The sequence below is a fragment of the Periplaneta americana genome, chromosome 14, assembly GCF_040183065.1.
Source record: "Periplaneta americana isolate PAMFEO1 chromosome 14, P.americana_PAMFEO1_priV1, whole genome shotgun sequence".
In the NCBI taxonomy this organism is placed as follows: domain Eukaryota; kingdom Metazoa; phylum Arthropoda; class Insecta; order Blattodea; family Blattidae; genus Periplaneta; species Periplaneta americana.
Window position 1 is genome coordinate 108,174,612 of NC_091130.1, and position 24,856 is coordinate 108,199,467.

The 24,856-nt window shown below is 36.0% G+C and overlaps 1 long non-coding RNA gene across 3 annotated transcripts in view; it reads right to left on the minus strand.

Moving 5' to 3' along the window:
- The window catches only part of LOC138713640 (uncharacterized), a 47,842-nt gene extending 23,415 nt beyond the window's left edge, over positions 1-24,427 (minus strand). Inside the window, exons 1-2 of one of the 3 annotated variants that reach the window (XR_011335958.1) lie at positions 23,572-24,427; positions 602-737 (exon numbers count right to left, since the gene is read on the minus strand). This is a non-coding gene — a long non-coding RNA (uncharacterized lncRNA). The remainder of the gene's footprint in view (positions 1-601; positions 738-23,571) is intronic. The other 2 variants (XR_011335961.1, XR_011335962.1) reach the window with 2 other exon arrangements.
- Between the last annotated feature and the right edge of the window lie 429 nt (positions 24,428-24,856).

The following is a 24,856-nucleotide window of genomic DNA, read 5'->3' on the forward strand; positions in this document are numbered from 1 at the left end:
CCCAGCAGACATTGTGAAATTGAATTATGTACCAGTTACTTCTTGTGACGTCGAACGCTCTTTTAGTCAGTATAAATCTATCCTCAGAGACAATAGAAGAAGATTCACTTTTCAGCACTTGAAAGAAATGTTTGTAACCTATTGTTATGGTAACAGACAATAAAAATTGTGTTTTGTTGAAACTACATTGGAAGATAAGGTACGTCCATTATATTTTTTGTTTAGTTTGATTAAAATGTACCAATATTTAACGTACATAGTCATTTTTTTATAATTTTAAGTCCATATTTAATTCCATATTTTGGTAAAAATCCATATTTAATTCCATATTTTGGTAAAAATAACTACATATATATTTACATATTTCATATATTTTTAGTCCATATAAATCCGTTCCCTGTTAATAACGCTATCGTGATAATCACAATACAAAAACATCTAAGTAGACATACATCAGATAATGAAACAAAAATAAGTATTAATTAAACTATTCAATGAACTTATGTTGGTTCTGTGTATGGTAAGCAGATACATGCATACAAGTACGTTAATGAAACAATAAATATGAGACTTCGATGATTAAAATGTGCAGTGTACTTACATTCATCTCCAACTGGCTCAATCTATACAGATAACATGTTGGTGAACAATCAAATATCTGTAAGGACGGCTCCATACCCGGGTTTATGCATCGTATTGTGTAAAATATGTCATTACACATTTCACTATGGTACAACCTGCAATGTAATTTGAAGTCCATTCTTGCACTGTATTTCTATGAAATCTACGTCTTATTTATATGATTTTCCTCCACGTGTTTCGGGGCTCATTCAAGGTTAATCCCCATCTCTCACACAGATAGGCATTGTTTTTTTATCCTAAACTAATTCATCTTGTACTTCCGGCAGCGAAGGGGCTCCTGTCCTGTCTAACCCCTTAAGCAACATATTACCTAAACTACATCAGTACGCGTGTCCAAACACTTTCGCTTTCAACCTTTCCTCCTTCCCACCTCTATCGCATGCAGATGCAGGGGTTCACGCCTCGCCTGACTTTCTCCTACACACCGTTACCTAACTTAAATTTCCACACGTGTCCGTCCATGTCAGGGTTAACCATTATGTTGTAAGTAATTAGATTCGTATTTCCGAGACATATAGCGTTATGTCAACACATCATCCATATCTCATCATATCAACTCAACATTTACAACTTATTACCTAACTTAAAATAGTACATATTTCTAACACACTACCAGTAATGCAACATACTTGGTAATACTAACATATTTGTGTAATCGTATTCATTTCTACTCACCTCTCCGCTATTCACTTCTTTTGAAGTCTACTTTATGCATCGTTTTACTCCCTCCACCAATCGGCACCAACCTTCGGTACACCAACACAATTTTCGAATCAGACGTTATGTCGTTTAGTACCGATTCAGTTAAGTCCGTAAACCGTTTGGGGAGAAAAACAGAAACGTCCTGTAAATCTGTTACGATCACCGGACCATTTATAGTATTTAATTTTTTTAGCTTTTTCAAAACATACTCTTTGTTGGAAGTTAACGCCCCAATCTTGCCTATTCTTGTGTACTCCCCAACACTAATGCGTGATAATGCAGCTAATGGATCCATGATGTTACAACTGTATACAATATTCATCATATCCGAATTATGCCTGCTTTTATACCAATGATGATGGACAAAAACTTACACATATATTGTAATAGAACTTTCTCTTCAACCGGCTGGGCTGTGGAAGGTCAGCCAGTGCACACCGAACACACGACACGTGTCGAGGTGTTGTTTACCTTGTCATGTGTCAACACGTTATGCTTCCACTTTCACATTTGGTTCAAGGTGAATTACAAACAATGGACCTCGACACGTGTCGAGAGGTTTGCATTGGAACTTATGTAACACAGCTTTCACTTTCACAGCGGAACCAAAACTCCTCCCTCTCACAGCTCCACTACATTTCAACATTCTCTCCATGCTCATTCGTCAATCGCTTTCCCACACCGCTCGCTTGCAAATCCCCATTCACCAATCACAGACCACCTCCTCTTATCCCTCCTTTGACCACGCCCATTCCCCCTATCCCTCCTTTGGCCACGCCCCTTCCCCTCATCCCTCATTTGGCCACGCCCTTCCAGGCCCTCCATGCCCTCAAGCCGATGACGTCAACACACTTTCCTTACTACTTTCTTGCAGGGATAACTTCAAACTCTGACTACATACACATACATACATTATATACATACATACACACATACATGCTGTACATAAGTGTTCTGCCCATGGGCAGGTCTTTCACTGCAAGCCCAGTATTCTCCAATCTTTCCTATTTTCTGCCTTCCGCTTAGTCTCCGCATATGATCCACATATCTCAATGTCGTCTATCATCTGACATCTTTTTCCGCCCCGAACTGTTCTCCCGTTCACCAATCCTTCCATTGCATCCTTTAGTAGGTAGTTCCTTCTCAGCCAGTGATCCAATCAATTCCTTTTCTCTTCCTGATGAGTTTCAGTATCATTCTTTCTTCACCCACTCTTTCCAACATAACTTCATTTCTTATTGTCTGTCCACTTCACACGTTCCATTCTTCACCATATCCACATTTCAAATGCTTCTATTCGTTTCTCTTCACTTGTCGTAATGTCAACGTCTCTTCCCCATACAGTGCCACACTCCACACAAAACACTTCAACAGTCTCTTCCTTACTTCTTTTTCCAGATGTCCTCAGAAGATGATCCTTTTTTGTATTCTTGCTGATTAAATGCAGGAGTTCTTGCAGCATATCAAACCGTCATTTCCTGACAGTCAGAAAAATTTGCAGATCAAGCGCAAACCAATCTCAAATCACATTGACGAATGCGCATTAAGATAGTTGTGCTTTTATGCACCGGATTGGCACACACGTACTTTCTGCATTAATATTTTTATGTTTCCATGCTTATCTGTATCTGGTTATTAAAATATACTGTCAAATTTAGTTAGCCTACATCTTCAATGTACGAGATTAGTAAATTGTTTTACAGTATACTGTATGAGCGTTCGTGCAGGGATGGTTTGAAATTAATTTTAAATCGATCATTGCTGATCATGCGTAATAGTTGACAAATGACAGAACTTATACAAATTATTTTTCACATGTACAGATTAGTAGTAGGAGTAGCATTATATTTAACGCTGTTTTCAGCGGCAGAGGTTATTCACCGTCGAAATTGAACATGGGCGAGAAAGAGCCTGCAAATTTTACCTATGTCCTCTCTATATTTCCTCTATCAGGGACAGGATTTTTATGTGCCGTACATCCAGGACAAGAGCTCCCAATTTTACTTCACTGCCGGAGGAAACCATGACACGAATTGACTCCCTCTTTAAAATCCACTGTTCTCGGCAGGGTTTGAGCTCGCGAATCTCGGATTCAAAGGTAGCATGGCAACCATGAGACCACCGAGGACTACATGTATAAGTGACCTGAGTGGAAAGTCTTATTGTTTGAAGTGAACGGAAATCAGGTTTACCCAATAAAATACGATGTCAGTTTCTCAGCTGCTATGTTTTAAATTATTACCTTGAAATGTTCTACCATATAAAAGCAAACAGTCTGTTACTTCAAAACCAGATGGCGCTGTAATCAAGAGTCCGTGATGTATGCAAATTACATCATGATGTCCACCGACCGCTGTGGATGAGTGTGGATCTAGTCATGGGTATCAATTATGGTCACATGCACCAGAAACACATCCATCCGAAGCAACCAGAATTATTACTGATAACAAGGTAATAGGTAACTCTGTTTCAAGCCATGATGAGGGAATTCATGTTCACATACCAATAACAGACTATGCTGATATTTAAAATAGCCGACAGAAATGAGTAGGCCAGGCCAATTGTTTCAGGGCTATCCGTCATTTTCATCTTTTGTTTACATTTACCGCTTCGGAAACGGATAATTAAAGTTTGCTTTAACAAGTCAATTGATTATCCAACTAATTTTATTTATTCCGATTTTATGTTTTCCAAATTCAACAAGTATATAAATATATATTATTAAAATATTATCATAAAAGTCGTCTGAATTATAAAGAAGAACAACATGTTTATCCTATCAGAAGAAATCTGACATGTCCTTTAGCTGAATCTAAATGTTACAGGCTCATGTCAGTAGATTTACTGGCATGTAAAAGAACTCCTGCGGGACAAAATTCCGGCACATCCGGCGACGCTGATATAACCTCTGCAGTTGCGAGCGCCGTTAAATAAAAAATAACATTAAACATAACATCTAAATGTTACACAACCACTGAAATAAATCATAGCCAGAGTTACGGGGCAAGGTTGTACAAATCTATTTTGATAATAAATCCTGACCTAGGTTAGTTTGATTTTAATGCAGTTAAGAAAAAATTAAGCAAATTATTTAGTATTCATGTCCCCTTTTCCTTTTCTTTCTTTTTCTTAATTTCAATATACTATTTATTCATTCCAACTTATATTCTGTTCTTGACATCATTCTCTCTCTCTCTCTCTACTTTTATCTTCGTAATTATCTCTGCTTTGTATAATTCTATTGTACAAAATAGTTATTTATAGGAACCGTCCCCGAACACGAGCTTAATCAAGCGGGTGTGCGCAATATCATTAACATGTATTTATTTTGTAATTTATTAGCAATAAGTATAGTATTAGACAACGAACATTTTCGAGTCGGTTATATCATAACAATGAACATGGATGTGCCATTCATTATCTTCACATAGCATACGCAACGCCACCGACTTTTACGTTTGACCTTAACCTTGAAACCCAGTGTGCGCGCCCAGATATTCTTGTTGTAAGCATTCCCCGCAGAGTTTTCAGAAAACAAATCGCTGTCTGATTTTTGTTTATGTTTGTTTACGAATATGTCTGGTTCACAAAGTAAAGTCTGTTTGTACCGTCTGTGCTGAAATCATATTCATACGCATGTGTGTTTGCGTATGCGGCACAAACTGTGTTCGTTAATTGTGAAGTTGTATTATTACTAGAGATACCTAGTTTTCACAAACCACGGTTTCGCTATATGTGGTTTTCCACCTCATAAAAGCAACAATTTTACATTGTTAACTAATTTCGCACTAGTGGTGTCCTCAGGTTTCTAATATTTCCTTCAGTACAACTTTCGCAAGGGAGGATGTATAAATTTTCACTTTTAATACGAATATTGAGTAATTTTCATTGATGGCTGAAGGATTCTGCGGGAGAAAGGAACCCGTTTCTTTTTTTACTATTCTTTCTTCAAATATTGACGAATTAGCCACATTTAAGGGATCCATCGTCACTTTACTTTATATCCGTATTTTGTGAGTAAGTGTATCGAGCGAGATGTCAAAATCCTGGTTTCAGAAGTTGAACTAACGTATTCAGTTGATGTAGACCTGATATAGAAGTTTTGAGGAAACTGTAATCCCATCTTTTTCGAAGATGTACCTAACTTTAGAGTAATAGTTTCACCCCTAAAATCAATCAACTTTCCGTTTTGATCAACTATACTAATAGTAATATCAATATATTTATTATTTATTTTAAAATATCGAATATGGAATGGCTTTTCAGATAAATAAAAACCCGGATCAACATTTACAATTATTAAAGAATGAATTGCATGAATTAACTGTTTCAAAATGATCTCCCAGTTAAATTACATTCTATTTTTATAACGTGACTTGAAATATGTTATCTGGGTAATTGGATGTATGTTTACGGAGAGCTTCAAGTTTTCTAGTTTTAAATTCCTGCATTTCACCTATTGAATCTGGAGCAGTGAAGCGAATCCCAGATTGACAATAAATTTGAGGTGTAATGTGTTATTATTTGCAACTATTTGAAATGCGATCTGTCATGTGTGATTGTCTTTGACCATCATTTCCTGGGATATATATTTATTTATACAGGGACATCATTTTATTTTTACTTCAGTTTTTATTGTACCTGAGTTTTTGAATGTACTTCACTCCCACCCCTTCTACTAATGAAGTTTCAACTGTTTTCCAGACAGAATCAAGGCCGCTTATAGTAAACAGCACTGAGTTAGTGAGTATAGTACGTTCCAGAAATATGTTCGCGTTTTCCAGTGACGAAAGAACTTTTAATATTGAATCATATTTTCGCACAGGTACTGTCCGTTTGCCTACGTCACATCCCGATTTCCCCCACCTGCGTCTGCACGGCCCTCTGTAAAAGCAGGGCTGTCTTAGCTCTTTTCTGAAAACATTAATTTCTGTTAGGAATTGGACGTTTACGTAATATTATACAACTGTTTAAAATAACTTAATAAAAGGGCCTCGTTAAGTAATTAACTGTCACGTGATTTCCCTCCTTTCTACGATCCTGCGGCATAACCACTTGGACGGAGAGTAGATAGCATGTCCGAGTAATTTTATCTATGCGGGTCGGGCAGAAGTGAAGATTGAATTTACATTACATAAGGTACTCTTTTATAGAGTAGGTACAGAATTATCTCAACATGAGTTACTAGTACGAAGGACGAAACTGGTAATTGGAATTAGATGCAATAGTCTATAGTGCGATAATATGCACAAAAGAACTGAAGCCTGTAGGCTATCGAAATGAATGGCTACCATCTTCAAAAATGTGTTTAAATATCCATTTTATGATTATTTTTCAATTGAACTTCATTATTCTCTATATTGTACGCTAATGTGCTGTAGACAGTATAATATACACTACATAATGAACACGTTCGCATGGATAGCTCAGTTCGTGAGTAAAAACACGCATTCTTAATACAGTACTGCATTTTGATTAAATAAAAATCCTAATGAAAATTATCGAACTCAAAATCGCGATATTTCCTAGTTTACGTAAATGGATGAAGTACTTTTCTTCCCTCCCATACCTAGTAAAGTGATGTGTTTGTGTTTTACGCCAGTATCATCGAACTCCAGTTGTGGAAGGGGGTAGCGAACGGGTTTTCCGGTTCTCTAAAGGTATAGCCAGGTTAATATTAAAAATGTTAGTAAAAATAAAATGATGTCCCTGTATAATCGATTTCATACGTTCCTGTGGGTAATGTAATAGTTTTACTTTCCCTCTTTGACTTTGTAATATATGTGAATTTGTTATTCCCATCGGAAACATTGGGTATGGTATTATATGTTGAAAAAATCACCAGACCTATCTCAAACTCTGCATTTTCACCCAATTCGATTGGTGTATGATAGTTACAAGATATCTCTGACGTGTCACTTTGAAAGACATTGTCATAGCATATATATTGTTAGTTCACATTTATATAAAAAATTGAAGAGCTAACTTTCAGCATAACTGCGTATTAAACTTTTGATAACGATTCGTATTTATATTTAATTGTTACACCTCGTACAGGTGGGGGGAGGTTTGCAAACGAATCAAAGCAAAATGCTTCATTGTTATTAATTTTATTAAGCGCAACCCGTGCGTTCAGGGTCCCTCATCAGAATCTGTATTAATTTTATTAGTTTTTTCTTATACCGCGATTTCTTTGGCAAAGCATTTCTCATAAATACACCGCGAAAATTTCGTATTTAACAAACGCTACGAACTTATGCAATAACCTAATAATATATCTATATTGTGTACAGTATTAAATCTGTGTTATTTGTGGCTTATTTATTATCTGCAGAGCTGTTGCAACGAATAACAATATACAAGGTCATCATTTTATTTTGACTAGCATTTCTAATATTAACCTGGCTATACCTTTGGATTAGCGATTGAGAACCGGAAACATCGTTTGCTACCTCCTTCCACGATTGGCGTAAAATACAAACAAATCACTTTACTAGGTATAGAAGGGAAGAAGAAAAGTAGTTCATCTATTTACGTAAACTAGGAAATATCGCGATTTTTAGTTTGATAATTTTCATTAGGTTTTTGTTTAATCAAAATACAGTACTGTATTAACAATACGTGTTTTTACTCACGAATTGAGCTATCCATTCGGACGTATTCATTATGCAGTGTATATTATACTGTCTACACCACATTAACGTACAATATAGAGAATGAAGTTACATTGAAAAATAATCATAATATGGATATTTAAACACATTTTTGAAAATGGTGGCCGTTCATTTCGATACAGGCTTCAGTTCTTTTGTGCATATTATCGCATTATAGACTATTGTACCTAATTCCAGTTACCAGTGTCGGCCTTCGTACTAGTAACTCATGTTGAAATAATTCTGTGCCTACTCTGTAAAAGAGTACCTTACGTACTGTAAATTCAATCTTCACTTCTGCCCGATCCGAAAAGATAAAATTACTCAGACATGCTATCTATTGTCCGTCCAAGTGGTTTTTGTCGCAGGGTCGTAGAAAGGGGGGAAATCACGTGACAGTTAATTACTTAACGAGGCCCTTTTATTTAAGATATTTTATACAGTTGTATAACATTACGTAGACGTCCAATTCCTAACAGAAATTAATGTTTTTAGAAAAGAGCTAAGACAGCCCAGGCACTAGCCTTTACAGAGGGGCGAGCAGAAGCGGGTGGGAGAAACCGGGATGCGACGTAGGCAAACAGGCGTCAGTACCTGTGCGAAAATGTGATTCAATATGGAAAGCTCTTTCGTCACTGGAAAACGCGAATATATTTCTGGGACGTACTATACTCACTAACTCAGTACTGCTTACTATGACCGTAAGGCGACTTTGATTGCGGCCTTGATTCTGTGTGGAGAACGGTTGGAAGTTTACTAGTAGAAGGGATGGGAGAGAAGTACATTAAAAAATTCAGATACAATAAAAATTGAAGTAAAAATAAAATAATGTCCCTGTACTTGCATAAAGTAGCGAAACAGAAATTCTTCAAATACCCAAACAAAGTTTCTATTGTAAAAAAAAAAAAAAACTCCGTTCCATTGTATAGGAGCGAAAACGAAAGTAACTTATGTCACAAGTGTCTGGCATATTAAAGTTACCTGTCTTTTCGTTAACCGGCATTGTATTCTTTATATTACAAATTTCTGCATATCAAGGGATTTTCTCTCGAACACTTTTCAATTTCTGGTTTGCTATTTCAGCAAGCAAATTTTTCTGTATTTCAGTAAAATGTCGCGACAAATTTGAACAAAGTGTAGGGAAGTAGACAGTGCCATATTTGATAATTCAAGTTGTTTGATTGTTAAAGGAACACATTTTAAGATATAGCTAATTAATTGCAAAATTTCATAAAAGTGTGATATCAACGATCTCACTAGCAACCTTACATTTTCAATTTGTGTTTTGTTTTACAGTTGCAATGAGTCTGTACAAAAATTTTTCTTTCCCCTTTTAATAATAATTCTACATGACATAATTTACAAAATATTTTTTCTCATTTTATACTGAATTATTCACGTCTTCAATCTACTAAAGAAACCATCTTCCTTTCGGCATGTTTAATCAGATGACAGTGGCCAGTCTTTAAAATTACAGTTCATAAGGGTCGGTTGTTCGCAGATTCGATGACTGAAGCATTGCTCGGGGGAGGGGAAGCTCCATCTATACTCTGTACATTCAACTACCGGTACTCGTATTTTCAATCACATGGCAATGAAGTCCGAGGACTAGTCGTGACCGAATTCCGGAGTCGTATGGGACAAGATGCTAAACATTGGTGTGTTAAAGTGACCAGTGAAGATGATGAGGAACCAACATGTGAATTCATCGACAGATACGCTTCAGCAAAACCAAGACGCATTCGTCTAATTTAATCGGTGAGTAATTACTATTTGTACTAAATTTAGGTGATTTACTATAAATGACTATTAACACCGGGTTTATGTGATAATTTTACAGAGAAGAATAGTTACCTATTCATATTCACCATGTTTTAAATAACAATGTTAACATTTTAAAGTTTTATGAGTTAAGATTGTTTATTATCGCAAGCAAAAATTACATACATTAACAAATGTTTTACAATACTATTGTAATACTCGTATATGAATATTCTTGAAAATTAAAAAATTGCTTACCAATCTCATATTAAAATATATATTACAAATTATGTATAAATAAAATTGTAACTGGGTCACACCTGAAAAACGCTTTGGGTGCTATTCATAGACATTTCGCAGCACGCGCTACGAGCGTACTAAGCTAGCCCCGGCTATCCACTGGTTACTAGTACAGAATTCAAATCATATCCTATCGCTAACACTGGTTTATGAATACGAAAAACGCTGATCATCCACCGGAAGCCAGCGCTAAAAATGTCTATGAATACTGCCCTTAAAGTTAACGCCCGTATTAACATTTGGTAGACTACTATTTAAAACAAAAAATATAAACGAATGAACGCTCTGTTTCTTTACTTGGCCCCTTTTTTTTTCTATATTCCCCCTTATATAGACTACATTTATTGTTGTTAGGTAAGATCTGAATACATACATATATACATACATACATACACACATACATACATACATACATACATACATACATACATACATACATACATACATACATACATACATACATACATACATACATATTGTTCCCATGGGCAGGTCTTTCACTGCAAACTCAATATTCTCCAGTCTTTCCTATTTTCTGCCTTCCTCTTAGCCCCCGCGTATGATCCACATACCTTAATGTTGTCTATCATCTGATATCTTCTTCTGCCTCGAACTCTTCTCTGTTCACCGTTTCTTCCAGTGCATCCTTTGGTAGACAAGTTTCTTCTCAGCCAGTGACCCAACCAATTCCTTTTCCTCTTTCTTATCAGTTTCAGCATCATTCTTTCTTCACCCACTTTTTCCAACACCTTCATTTCTTATTCTGTCTGCCCGCTTCACACTCTCCATCCTTCTCCATATCCACATTTCAAATGCTTCTATTCGTTTCTCTTCACTTCGGCGTAATGTCCATGTTTCTGCTCCATAAAATGCCATACTCCACACAAAGCAATTCACTAGTCTCTTCCTTAGTTTTTTTTCAGAGGTCCGCAGAAGATGCTCCTTTTTCTATAGAAAGCTTCCTTTCCCATTGCTATCTTCCTTTTGACTTCCTGGCTGCAGCTTATGTTACTGCTTATAGTGCATCCCAAGTATTTGAAGCTGTTCACTTGCACTACTATCTCATTTACAATTCGCAAGTTTACCTTCTTTATTTTTCTTGCGACAACCATGCACTTCGTCTTGTTTGCATTTTATCTTCATCCCATACTGCTCACAGCTGTCATTTAGCTTCTGTAGCATATCTCTTATTGTTAGTATCGTCTCCTCTGCTAACAACGCCATATCATCAGCAAATCTTATGCACTTTGTTCTTCTTTCTCCTACATTTACCCCTCCCATGTCCTGAAAACAGTTCTTCAACAAATTCATTCAAGTAGATGTTGAACAGGGTAGATGATAATCTGAATTATTCTTTACTGTAATGTCGGTTCCGCTTCCTCCGTGTCCCCTCAGAGAGAAAAAGTCTGGATACTGTCCGCGGCTGTCAGTACAATAGTGGCCGTGGTTGAGTAATGAATGTTTTCAATGCATATTCCTCGTTCTATGACTGCTAACGGATTTCTCCAAAGCTCAAGTCACGCTCTTTAGGATTTCGACAAATACTATATCTCCGTTCAGCTCTTTATGTTTCATGCATTCATAAATAATGTTATATTAGCTCTTTCGGGATCAATCTCTTTCTTTTCTCAGGTGGTATGGAATCAATGTTTTAGTTGTATGCATTGCATATGACTATACGATTTAAGCTGTTTTTTCCTTTATTTTCAAAATATCTATTTTCTGCACAGAACCCATTTTTCTCGTATAATTTCGTTTTCGATTTTATCTTTTCTTGAGATTCTACAAGGTCATCTCAAATCTCAATACATTCGTCTCTGCAGCGACCCTCCATGCATTGCATTTGTCAACATTTTGCTTGGGTTTGTTTATGGTTTTGTATGAGGAATAGTATATACTTTGGTATGGTATAGTTTTCTCAACTCTTTTTTTTCTATTAACGTTAGAAAATATTGAATTCAAAAGAACTTTTTTACCTTTGTTTATTATTAAGTTTCTGTCCCTTGATGTATTAATGTCTTCAGATCATGTGTCTGGACTACAGTGTTTATTTTAAATTTCTGAATGTATAAGAATTTCTATACCTCATTTGAGGAATGGAAGCACTGTAATGTTTCTTTTGTAACAGCCTGTACTCATGTGTTAGAAGTTTGCAAGTGTTGGAGAAATATGAATAACATACTGCACAACAAAGCAGAAAAAAGAAAAGTGATCCCGGTATAATATGTAAACTTAAAAACGAGATTAGGCCTAAATAAAATAATTAGAGTTTACATTTCATATGATATCTTCAGATAAAAGAATTTCTGTTAGCACTGGTACGTAATTTTATTGATGTAATGCATGTGTTTCTGTATGAGAGAGAAAAAAGAGGGAGATTGTCTGAAGTTATGCCTTATTATAATTTGTAGTAGACCTACAGTTCAAGCCCTATAGACCTCGGTCCGAAACATCGTGGATATGGATATAACACTGTAAGAAACATGCCCCCGAAAATACCTTTATTAAATAATATTTCGATATACTGTACCACGGCCAAGCTGTAACGGGGGGAGGAGGTACATGATGTCCCCACAACCCCGTTATATGGGGATTCTATGGTTTTGCTTTCCCCTTCCCCCCAGGAAACGGTTCTCTTTCCGCCTATGCTAAATAACCATCATATTGACATGTGTTCTCTTGTCAATTAATGCGGAGACAAGATAAACTGTTCGAATTTGGCGATCTGCTCGATTCAGCTTGCGTGCAGCTCCGATGTGCGTACAACGCACATTTCTTTGCAAATAAAAGTTAACCTGATGCAATTTGGTATTAAAAGTGCTGTTAAGAATGCCGAAAATCTTTACACATGCTGATTATGCTGATATGTTGCAGCTTATAGAGAACACAGTTGACTCGTAACCGCAGAGTGAGCCACCAGCGTAGCTCAGGCGGCTAAGGCGCTTCCGGAGTTGTGCTCGGACGCGTGTTCGATTCTCGCTTGGGCTAATTGCCTGATTAGGTTTTTTCCGAGGTTTTCCCCAACCGTAAGGGAAATTTCAGGTAATCTATGGCGAATCCTCGGCCTCATCTCGCACAATATCATCTCGCTATCATCAATCCCATCGACGCTAAATAACCTCGTAGTTAATACAGCGGCGTTAAATAACAAATTTAACAAAGCAGCAGAGTACTGCATTCGAGAATTTCCTTATAATGTCTACAGTTATCTGCTTTGAGACTGGTACTACTAACAGGGAGCAGCCATACAGTTACATTTGAAAATACCTCTGCGGTGGATGAATGGTCAGATCTCCGGCCTGTCACCCAGGCGGTCAGGGTTCGATTCGGGTAAGGTCTAGGATTTTTCATTGAAAAAATCAATAGTAACACTTTTATTTTGTGTTTTATTTTACAGTTTAGACGATTCATGCATTTGGTGTTGAATTCCCCTCATTAATTCAATTCTCGTCCAAATACTGCCGGCATACTTTGCGTCCAGTCTTAAATTTTCTTATCTGATGGAAGCAGACCTACTAATAATATCTTCGCCACAACAAAAAATTGTGTGTTTTTTTTCTAGCAATGAATCCATGTACTTTAGGGCGGATTGGTGATCAAGCAAATTCGTCATACTTCACATTTAATAGGTCTACACTTGTGGGGCAAGGAATTTTTTTTTAATGGGGTAGAGATCTCTCGTTATCTTCTCCTTACGAATACCATAGAACAGCGGTTCCTAACCTATGGTCGTCGATCTTCCTCACCGCGAGAGATTTGAAAGGGGTCCCCGGAACCGAGGTGTCATTTCAAACGCTATTTTAACTAAGCGTAACTTCATCACGTTCTCCGATTTTTATCAGATTCATCAGATATTTTTGTCAGATTTTTTAGACATAGAGTTTAAGAAGAATGAATTCACCTGAGGGACTTTTCTTGGATTGCAAGTCTCGCGTACCTGTCCTATATTTTTTTTTTAGTTTTTAATTTTAATTTTTAAGGTGCAACTTTACCTATGTTCACCGTTCAGGATAAGACTGAATCAGCGATAAACTTGTGGTCTCGCTGAGTTATCAATCGAGAATTCGATTCATTTTCCACTCTCAAAGACTTTTGTACGAACACACCACGATGAACTCCCTTCCGTTATCTTTGAAAGTATAGAAAATATCTCAATTCATTGACAATACAATTATTAAAAGTATATTAACCTCTCTAAAATGAAAAAAAAAAAATTATAAAATGAAAAATGCCTTCTTGGTCAGAAATAATAGTTTGACCGCCAAAAAGAAAGATGGGCTGTTACAATTATTATACTTATTTTGACATTCCAGCTTAAAAGTTGTGTTTCCTACAGCGTCTCTTTTGCAGCCTTGGTTGTATGTACCACTCATATATTCCGAAGTTTCCCGAATTGCAATATAATTGCTGTAATGCCATTTATATTAGTATACTTGTGTGAGATTGCACTTTCTGCTCTGGTCTTCTTGAAGAACAAAATATGGAAGTAAACTTAATGTTGAGGTAGATTTCCGACTTACATGTATAATTGAAGGGTTCAGAGCCATATTGGGCCAAGCGCCATACATTATGGGAGAGTTGGGTAGTATTGGACATCGGGTAATATCGGACAGTGCGTTTCTTTCATCTACCACCAGATGATAGTACCTGAATAACATATTTACGTTTCTGTATGCGACTTCACAGAAACGTAACCATGTCATTCAGGTGCTATCATCTAGTGGTAGATGAAAGAAACTCACTGTTCGATATTACCCGATGTCCGATACTACTAAACTCTCCCCTAAAACCGGAGAAAGCAAGTGTTAAAATTGAGTGATTACCATAATAATGAAACATATGGCAAGTAATATAAATTATATACATTAAAGTTAAATAATATGAGAATCTTCTTTAAACTACGGTATTCACTTAACTTTAACTCTTGCTTTCTCCATTTTTAATAAATGGCGTTTGGCCCACTATCGTATTGAACCCTTCAATTGAGCCAGACTTTGCGAAGCAAAATCACTCATCCTACTGATAACGTTACAGTAAGTCTAAAAACTGGATTCATTTTTCACAGTAAAGACATGATTATAACGTAACATTTCACAGATACACAGCCGGAGAATAGATTACGTATCGTTGGCGAAACTTGAATTACACTTCTAGAGTAGCCACTGAGATATTTTCTAAACAGCATTTTCTATAGGCCTACCTTATAATAAATATTATTACGTTGCAATTTCTGCGGCAAATCGCTAATTAAAATGCTAGTTTCCACGCGAAAGGATTAAAAATGCACCAGTTGAGCGCGGGGTCAGTTTTATGTATACATCAGTTGAGCGCGGGGTCAGTTTTGGATATACATTAGTTGAGAGCGGTGGTCAGTTTTCCTTAGGCTTAGTGGTGACACGTAGCGTGTGAGAAAATTTATGTGTGTGATGTAAGTAAGGCTTGGTGGAGAAAAATTCAGTCCTTAGGGCTTTCTAATGAGTAGGTTATAAAGATAACAATACTGACAACTGTAAATGGTTGCACTGGGTATTCGGTCTTTCATTTCTTCCTCCAAATGAAGTCGGAGATGCATTTTTTTTCAAGATTTAGTTAGCAACGAACCTGTTAATGAAAGTATCACAGCCTTTGCTGATTATTTGGTATCAAATTTCATAAAACCGGATTCGTTATTTCCCCCTGAAATATGGGCTTCCGATACTATTACATCAGACAGAACTAAAAATGTATACGAGGCGTTCCACAAAGCGTTCTCTGCAAATTTTAATAGTGCTCACCAGGGAAAGGATTTATATGTAAATACATATTTACTTATAAAGCTAATATAATTTATATTTTGTATTATCTTTATGTTTCACAATGTGTAGGGTTGAAAAATCCTACTTTTATTTTCCATATTTTTCCATATTTTAGAGTTTAGTACATATTTTCGTTAATTTCCATATATTTTCCATATTTCATATAAAACAGTCCATATTATATTAGGTTTAACAATAAAACAAAACAAAATTCCATTAACTTTTAAAAATACATTTCAACAATAGAGATTTAAACACATGTTCAGTAATCCCTTTAACATCAGAGTTATTTGAAAATTAGCAGTCCTATCAACAATGGGAAAGTAAGTTACAAAACTGTATTAATTTAATTTAAAATTTTTAACAGACTTCAGTTGTGCAGCTCAACAGTTAAATGCCAGTCAGAGTACACATAGGTTCAGTTTTGTAAATCATACTATAAAGACGGTAAATATGCCAAAAGTACGTCATTCAGTCAATTTAAAATCAAAACTAACAAGTTACATTTCAGAATTTAAAGAAGATGGTTTATCAACTGACAATAAAATATTATTTTGTAATTTGTGTCAGTGTGCAGTATCATCTACACAAAAGTTCCTGGTGCAACAACACATTACAACTAGTAAACATCAGGCCAACAAACAACTAAATTCCAAGCAGAGACAATTGTTTTTAACACAACCAACAACATCGAATGTAAGATCTGAGTTTAACATCGACCTGTGCCGTTCTCTCATCTCTGCTGATATTCCTCTCTACAAACTAAAGAATAAGGTCTTCAGGGAATTCCTTGAAAAATATACTCAACATACAATCCCGGATGAGTCAACACTTAGGAAGACGTATGCTCCATCCATCTACGATGAGACAATACAGAAGATAAGAGATGAAATTAAAGATAGTTCAATTTGGGTTTCCATTGATGAGACTCCCGACAAAGAAGGTAGACTTGTTGGTAATGTAGTTATCGGTTTGTTAAGTGAACAATATTCTGAACGAATTCTTTTACATTGTGATGTTCTAGAAAAGTGCAATAACAAAACTATAGTTAAACTGTTCAACGAAGCTATGGGTATCCTGTGGCCAAAGGGTATTATGTACGATAATGTGTTATTCTTTATTAGCGATGCTGCCCCTTATATGGTCAAAGCTGGACAAGCATTATCTGTTGTATATCCTAAATTGACTCATTTTACTTGTGTGGCGCATGCATTTCATCGTGTGGCAGAAGTGGTCAGAGACAATTTCCCTAAAGTAGATTTGTTGATTTCATCAGTGAAAAAAGTATTTCTCAAAGCTCCCAGTAGAGTTAACGTGTTGAAAGAAATGTACCCTGAAATTCCATTGCCACCAAAGCCAATTTTAACTAGATGGGGTACATGGCTAGAAGCAGTTGAATATTATGCCGAACATATAGACTCTATTAACAATGTTCTCCTTGCATTGGACTCTGAAGATGCAGTCTCAATTGATACTGCGAAAACAGTTACCTGTGACATAAGTGTGAAGAATGACTTAGCTCACATTCAGCATACATTTTCATGCATCATAAAAACGCTCAAAAGTCTCCAAAATAGGCACCTTTCACTATCTGAAAGTTTTGAAATTATAAATAGTACTGTGGAACAACTGAATCGTGGTAGAGGTAAAGTTGCAGATGCAGTAAGAGCTAAGGTGGACACTGTACTTTCAAAAAACCCTGGATATGAAGAACTACAAAAGGTTGTTGCTGTGATGAGTGGTGAATCAACAGTGAAGATTAACTTGGACTTATCCCCAGCAGACATTGTGAAATTGAATTATGTACCAGTTACTTCTTGTGACGTCGAACGCTCTTTTAGTCAGTATAAATCTATCCTCAGAGACAATAGAAGAAGATTCACTTTTCAGCACTTGAAAGAAATGTTTGTAACCTATTGTTATGGTAACAGACAATAAAAATTGTGTTTTGTTGAAACTACATTGGAAGATAAGGTACGTCCATTATATTTTTTGTTTAGTTTGATTAAAATGTACCAATATTTAACGTACATAGTCATTTTTTTATAATTTTAAGTCCATATTTAATTCCATATTTTGGTAAAAATCCATATTTAATTCCATATTTTGGTAAAAATAACTACATATATATTTACATATTTCATATATTTTTAGTCCATATAAATCCGTTCCCTGGTGCTCACCCTCATATATATTTGTTTCTTCAAGTCATTACTGAGACACAAACTAGCAATTAAAATGAATGACAACAGGAATACTGTTAGAGACAATCCTACATATGAAAGAGGAAACAGTATATATAAGAATTACTTTGTAGATATAGACGCAGAAATATTACTAGAATTGGTTTCCTACAGAGAGTGGTTACTATTATCCAAGAAAGTGACCTAAATATACAATACATTACTGGCACTGGAACAAATATTTTAAACTCCGACAAATACCAATTTTTGTACGAGTATTTTTACGAGAGCAGCATTTTTAACCATACCTGTCAATGTACAGAGAGTCTTAAGTCTCTACAAAATTGGAAGGAAAATTGCTGGGGCTTGTGTTAAACTGACTGCCGCGCTCAATTGATGCATTCAGTTAGGTAAAATTTTGTCTGATGAACTCCCAGTTTCCACTGCAATCAATGTGCCTAACTAGGCCATGTTAGTGTTACACTACCAACAATAGTTATGGTATAAGGATTATAATTATTACCGGTATATACAGACATAGAAAATAAGCGAGTCCTTTAACGGATAATTAATTACGGCTGATTGAGTTGTATTCCGATTAATAAACAAATCGTAATGGCAAAAGGGCAAACTGGAAGTCACTATTTTTGACCTTGTGTAATAATGTAAGCAACTAGGCTATATATTGTTCATTTCATTGATACTGTACATAGAGTTTGTCCTCCTAAAATACTGTCCGTCCGAGTGGTCATGTCGCATTAATAATGGAAGTACTTTCACCATGTGTCGCATCTCGGTTTCCCCCACCCGTTTCTGCTGGCCACTCTGGCCTTGTGGCTGTAATGTCTCAGCCATTTCCTGAAAACATTTGAAGAGTGCACGGGAAAACGATCAAAGTCACAATTCTCTTAAGGATGATGTCATCATCTAATTCAGTATATTACTGCAAAATTTATTGCTGTTCCTAATGTAAAAAAAGGAAAGTATGATTGTATCCGTGTGAAAATTCTCATTTACCAGTTTTCATAAGAGAAACACTAAAGTTTGCAGTAATATACTGAATTAGATCATGACATCAGATTTAAGAGAATTACGACTTTGATCGTTTTTTCCCGTATATTCTTCATTTTCTGTTCGGAATTGGACTTCTACGTAACATCCCAGATCACATACTATAACAGATTGATCACTCTTATGAAATTTGAAGGCAACAACTTTTATCAATTTCATTATGCTGCCATCTAGCGACAGTAGAAGAAGTCGTGTTATAACTCAAATTTTAATTGCATGGAGCAAATGTACTTCCATCTAGCGGTCGTTACCAATCGACAGTGGCGGTCCTGGTGGTTGTTTTCTTCTACATGTTACCGTTTTTAACATGGGGATGGCCAATCTGTTATATATGTGCCCAGGGGTAACATTATAAACACTTGTTTAAAATAACTTAAATAAAATGACCCCTTTAAGTAACTGTCACGTGTGTTCCCCCGTTTCGATGATATAAACATTCAGACGGACACTATAGTATGGGTACATAAGCCGAACGCCTTTTGTCTTCCTTTTGAATGAAACGCGTCTTTTGAAAATATACACATATAAACGAAGAACGAAGATTCAAGAAGGAATACACTTATTAAATTTAACTGAAGCTTGCTTTTTGAATCTGTTTTCAATATACAGTATCTAATTCTTTATTGTTTAGTGTTGAGTAGGCCTATACGCGGCGTGATTTTTCATAGCTGAAGGATCTGTTTGCCATACTAAAGGCTGGGGACTATTGTTAAAATAAATGTATTTAAATGTGAACATTCACAATTAACTTTCACGCTCCCTTTCCCGGGCTTCGGCAAGCTTCTCGTTAATTGTGAATGCTTACATTTAAATACATTTATTTTAATAATATTTTCGTTTTAGATCTCGTTGTGTTTCGGTTCCCGGTTTATTGTGGACCAGCCTTAAGGTCTCTTCCGGACTTCCGTTAAGTCGAAAGAGTTGTCAACTTGCCATGCTCATGTATAATGGTACTACAACAATAAAATTAGCCTATTGATAATATAGGCCTAAAATATTTTACGATATATATACACACATATATATATATATATATATATATATATATATATATATATATATATATAAACCAGGAGGAGCAATGCTGTACAAAAATAAGTTCCATTCTTATTGTTTAATTTCTTCTACTCGACAACAATGAATCTACTTCCCTTCCCTACCCATTAGAGGTGAGTGAAATAAAATAAACGTAGCCTAAGTAATTTTTTATTCTATAGTTCAGGATGATGGTCCAATATAAAAATGTTATTTTGACTTGATATGTGTCCTTCACTTTACAAATCTGGCAACCCTATTGATACGTGACCTGTCTGTCGTAACGTCGCTAGTGATGTAACGACTTCAGAATTATTTTTTATACTTTGTACAGAGAGTAATATTGAGACTAAACGTGTAACAAGACAGTTAAGTACTCCGTAGGACTTGTGTAATTCTGCTCACAAAGAAGACTAAGATTTCCCGACATTATTTGTATATATGACACGTATGGCCAAAACTACTGGAATAAATATGCTGTTTTACTTACGACAAGACATGGAATTTAATTTTGTAAAATCAAAGACAAATATTAAGAGAAGAGAGAGTGAGGAGAGGAACAAGAGAGTACGTATGTTATGTTATAAGGTGAATTATAATATATTTTTTAATTACGTTGAACGGTATATAGTTATATAGCATTATGTTTGCCACCCCTCATTCCAACCAGTCTCTCCCACTCTGTCTCTGTCTCCCTCTTCATTCTTCTTTTCCTCACACTTCTTTTCTCAGTTCTCACCCTCCGAATCCTAATTAGTAAAACTGGTGTAGAGGTAGAGGTATTAAATTCAACACTTCACTAGCGTCCAAACTGATGGATATAATAAAATAAAAGGTAAAGGTATCTCCGTAACATGCCATGAAGGCACTTGGGGGGGGCATGGAGGTAGAGCCCCATGCTTTCCATGACCTCGGCACTAGAATGAGGTGGTGGTGGTCGGCACCACGCTCTGACTGGCTGAGTGAACCTCGGGGCCGTTCTGAAAGTTTGGCAACGAGAAAAATTCCTGTCACCACCTGGGATCGAACCCCGGACCTTCCAGTCCGTAGCCAGCTGCTCTACCAACTGAGCTACCCGGCCGCCGGATATAACATGGATAATATTTTTAAAGTAGAAATCATCAATAAAATTACTACGCGTCCCAAATAATTAATACACTTGACTTTCTATTGTAGTGTCCACTGTCCAGTAAGAAATTGCAGTGACGTACTATATATATATAATCCTATACGATTTTGATCTTTATGACCAGCATTATTCTATTCACTAGCGTCCAAACTGATGGATATAATAAAATAAAAGGTAAAGGTATCTCCGTAACATGCCATGAAGGCACTTGGGGGGGCATGGAGGTAGAGCCCCATGCTTTCCATGACCTCGGCACTAGAATGAGGTGGTGGTGGTCGGCACCACGCTCTGACTGGCTGAGTGAACCTCGGGGCCGTTCTGAAAGTTTGGCAACGAGAAAAATTCCTGTCACCACCTGGGATCGAACCCCGGACCTTCCAGTCCGTAGCCAGCTGCTCTACCAACTGAGCTACCCGGCCGCCGGATATAACATGGATAATATTTTTAAAGTAGAAATCATCAATAAAATTACTACGCGTCCCAAATAATTAATACACTTGACTTTCTATTGTAGTGTAAAAATATCCGGTAAAATAATACACAATTAGGTCACAAAGCACTAACCAAATCTCGAACAAAAGTAAGATAATATGAATTGCACTAATTGACAATGTCAAACTGAGGAATACCCAGTGGTGTATTTCTAAACAAAAAGTGCCCTGACTCTGAGATTTCAGTAGTGCCGGGAATAGTTGTCTCCGTCGTAGTCTTCATAATCATTATTGGATAAATTTCAGAACAAGGATTCCACCATTCCCCTCTGTCCCAGCACACCTACCTTGCATTCAGCTACTTTCCCTTCAGACAAAAATGCATAGGTTCAAATCTAGATATGGTCTGCGAAGTAAACTTCACTATGAAACTGTTTAAATATGAATAAAATATTACTTTTTATAAATACAAAATTTGACAATAATATGAAAATCATAAAAATGTCCTGGCACCGCCCGGCCTCGAAAAACAGTAGGCTACCCTGGCGCGGCCAGGGTCCGCTAGGCTTGAAATACACCCCTGGGCATACCTGTTCCATTAGGACCTGTATAGTAGGCTGTGTTGTTAATTTATAACTGTGAAAATATTTTCTGTTGCTAGGTGTTAGGCGAAAACTTTAAGGTAGTGATTCTCAACCGGAGATCCGTGGCCCTCTGGGGGGTTAAAGAGCAGTTAATAGGGATTCGCGAACAAAATAATAATAATAATAATAATAATAATAATAATAATAATAATAATAATAATAATAATAATAATAATAATATTATTATTATTATTATTATTATTTTTAAGTTGTGCTATGAAAATTTAAACAGCAAACTATTTTACGTTAAATTAAAATATGATTAAATTATTTTATTTTTAAATTGATGTCGTTTACGAAGTTTCATCCAGACGAGTCGCCACTTTTAATGATATTTGATTAGTCATGAGTATTCGTTGAAACTATTGCGGAGAAATTTCAAAATACGCAAAAACATTAAATACATGGAAATAAGGAATGAGTACCGGTACCAATTTTTTTTACAACTTAACATATAGCCTAACTTAAGCATGTATAAATAAAATTGTATTATTATTATTATTATTATTATTATTATTATTATTATTATTATTATTATTATTATTATTTTAAAGTTGTGCTATGAAAATTTAAACAGCAAACTATTTTACATTAAATTAAAATATAATTAAATTATTTATTTTTAAATTGATATTATTTACGAAGTTTCAACCAGACGAGCCGCCACTTTTACTGATATTTGATTAGTCATGAGTATTCGTTGAAACTATTGCGGAAAAATTTCAAAATACGCAAAACCATTAAATACATGGAAATAAGGAATGAGTACCGGTACCAATTTTTTTACAACTTAACATATAGCCTAACTTAAGCCTATATAAATAAAATTGTGTGATTGACACATTTTCTCAGCCCGATACTTTAAGTTGGGTTTAATTTAAAATTAAAAAAGACGTGTTGAAAGTGTGAGCTACTACGTTGTCAAACACAAATACGTACTTCAATTTCCACATGTTTTTACAAGGTAATGACCGACCAATGATTAAATTCCTACTCAAGGGAAAGAATTACTTCGTCGCATTGGCGTCCCATAGAAAATGAATCAACCACTCTCCACTTTATGCCTAGTCACCAATTTAAATGCCAAATTCTTTTTCACTGCCAACATTTAGAAGACAAAAACAAAATGACCGACGAAATATCGTATGAAAAATTTGCTTCAATAAATATTATTTCCATAGTTCATTACTTACACAGAAACCTTACAAAAACATTCGTTACTTACCATTATCCGGCTTGGAACAGTAGATACCGTAAATTGAACAGCCATTTACAAGAAAAGTTTCTTCTTACACATTTCTTCGAAGCAAAATTTTAAAGGTCGTATCTCACTTCACTAAACACACGTACTTTTACAATAACACAGTTTACTCTTATTTTTGGTAACACAAAAAAGATGTTCTTTGAACAAGTCTCCTTATCTATGATTGTTTTCTTTTCCCCTCTGAACTTCCTCTTCGCTGCAAAACATCCGTTTACCTGCTTTATTTTCACATTGAATAAAAAGATCGCTTTTCTCTCACGAGAGAAAGAAGCCAAGACTTCAAAGTTTAAGGTTAACTACTCACTCGCATGACGCCACACTGTCCAGTAAGAAATTGCAGTGACGTACTATATATATATAATCCTATACGATTTTGATCTTTATGACCAGCATTATTTCTTTGACATCAAATTACATCGAATGTTTGATCGTGAGTTCTGCGCAAGTTTCTCTTTTATGAGTCAAAAATCTAATAAAGCATTGTAATCAATTACATAAGATCGAACCACGAACCAGTTTGAGTAGCAGAATATGGCGCTACGTCTTAGGAATAAAACAGATATAAAATGAATAAAGAAAAATAAATATAATGTGTCTGTCCTACACTACAACGTTGTGCTTAAGCAGATGAAGAGGGATACCAATATGAAGAATTCCAACGGTTGCTCAGATTCAAAAAATCCGAGTCGACTCACGATGTTAAACTTTTTTTTTTAATATAGGCGGTCCATAGAACAGAAATTCGTAATGGAGGGGGGTACTTTAGATGTGGGAGGAAAGAGGGGAAACTAAAGGGATATTTTTCTCTTCCCAGCAACCAATAGAATTTTATCATGATCCTGCAATTGTGTGCTTTTGACAGTCATGGACTATGAAGAGAACTGAGGGGCATGGTGAAGGGAAAAATTCTTCTTTCGCTTCCTTGAGTCGCGTCACTGGCTGGGCTGGGCTGGGCAGGGCCGGCTGTACAGCCGTTGATGTTCTTTTCTTTGCAAGCGTCTCATTCTTCTTTCTCGTGATGATTCCCCTCCTCTGTCTCACTCTTACTATCTGTATCTTTTTCCCCCTCGTCATGGTTCTCGATCTTGAACCTATCATCTACTCGGGCTGCGTTGCCAGACTTAGTAATAAATCCTGCTAACCATAATTAAGACCACAATCCAACGTTTATGTGACGGTGTTTGTATTTTTCTCATTATGATTAACCCTCAACAACAGATGTGCGTAATGTGAGCCATCAACAGAC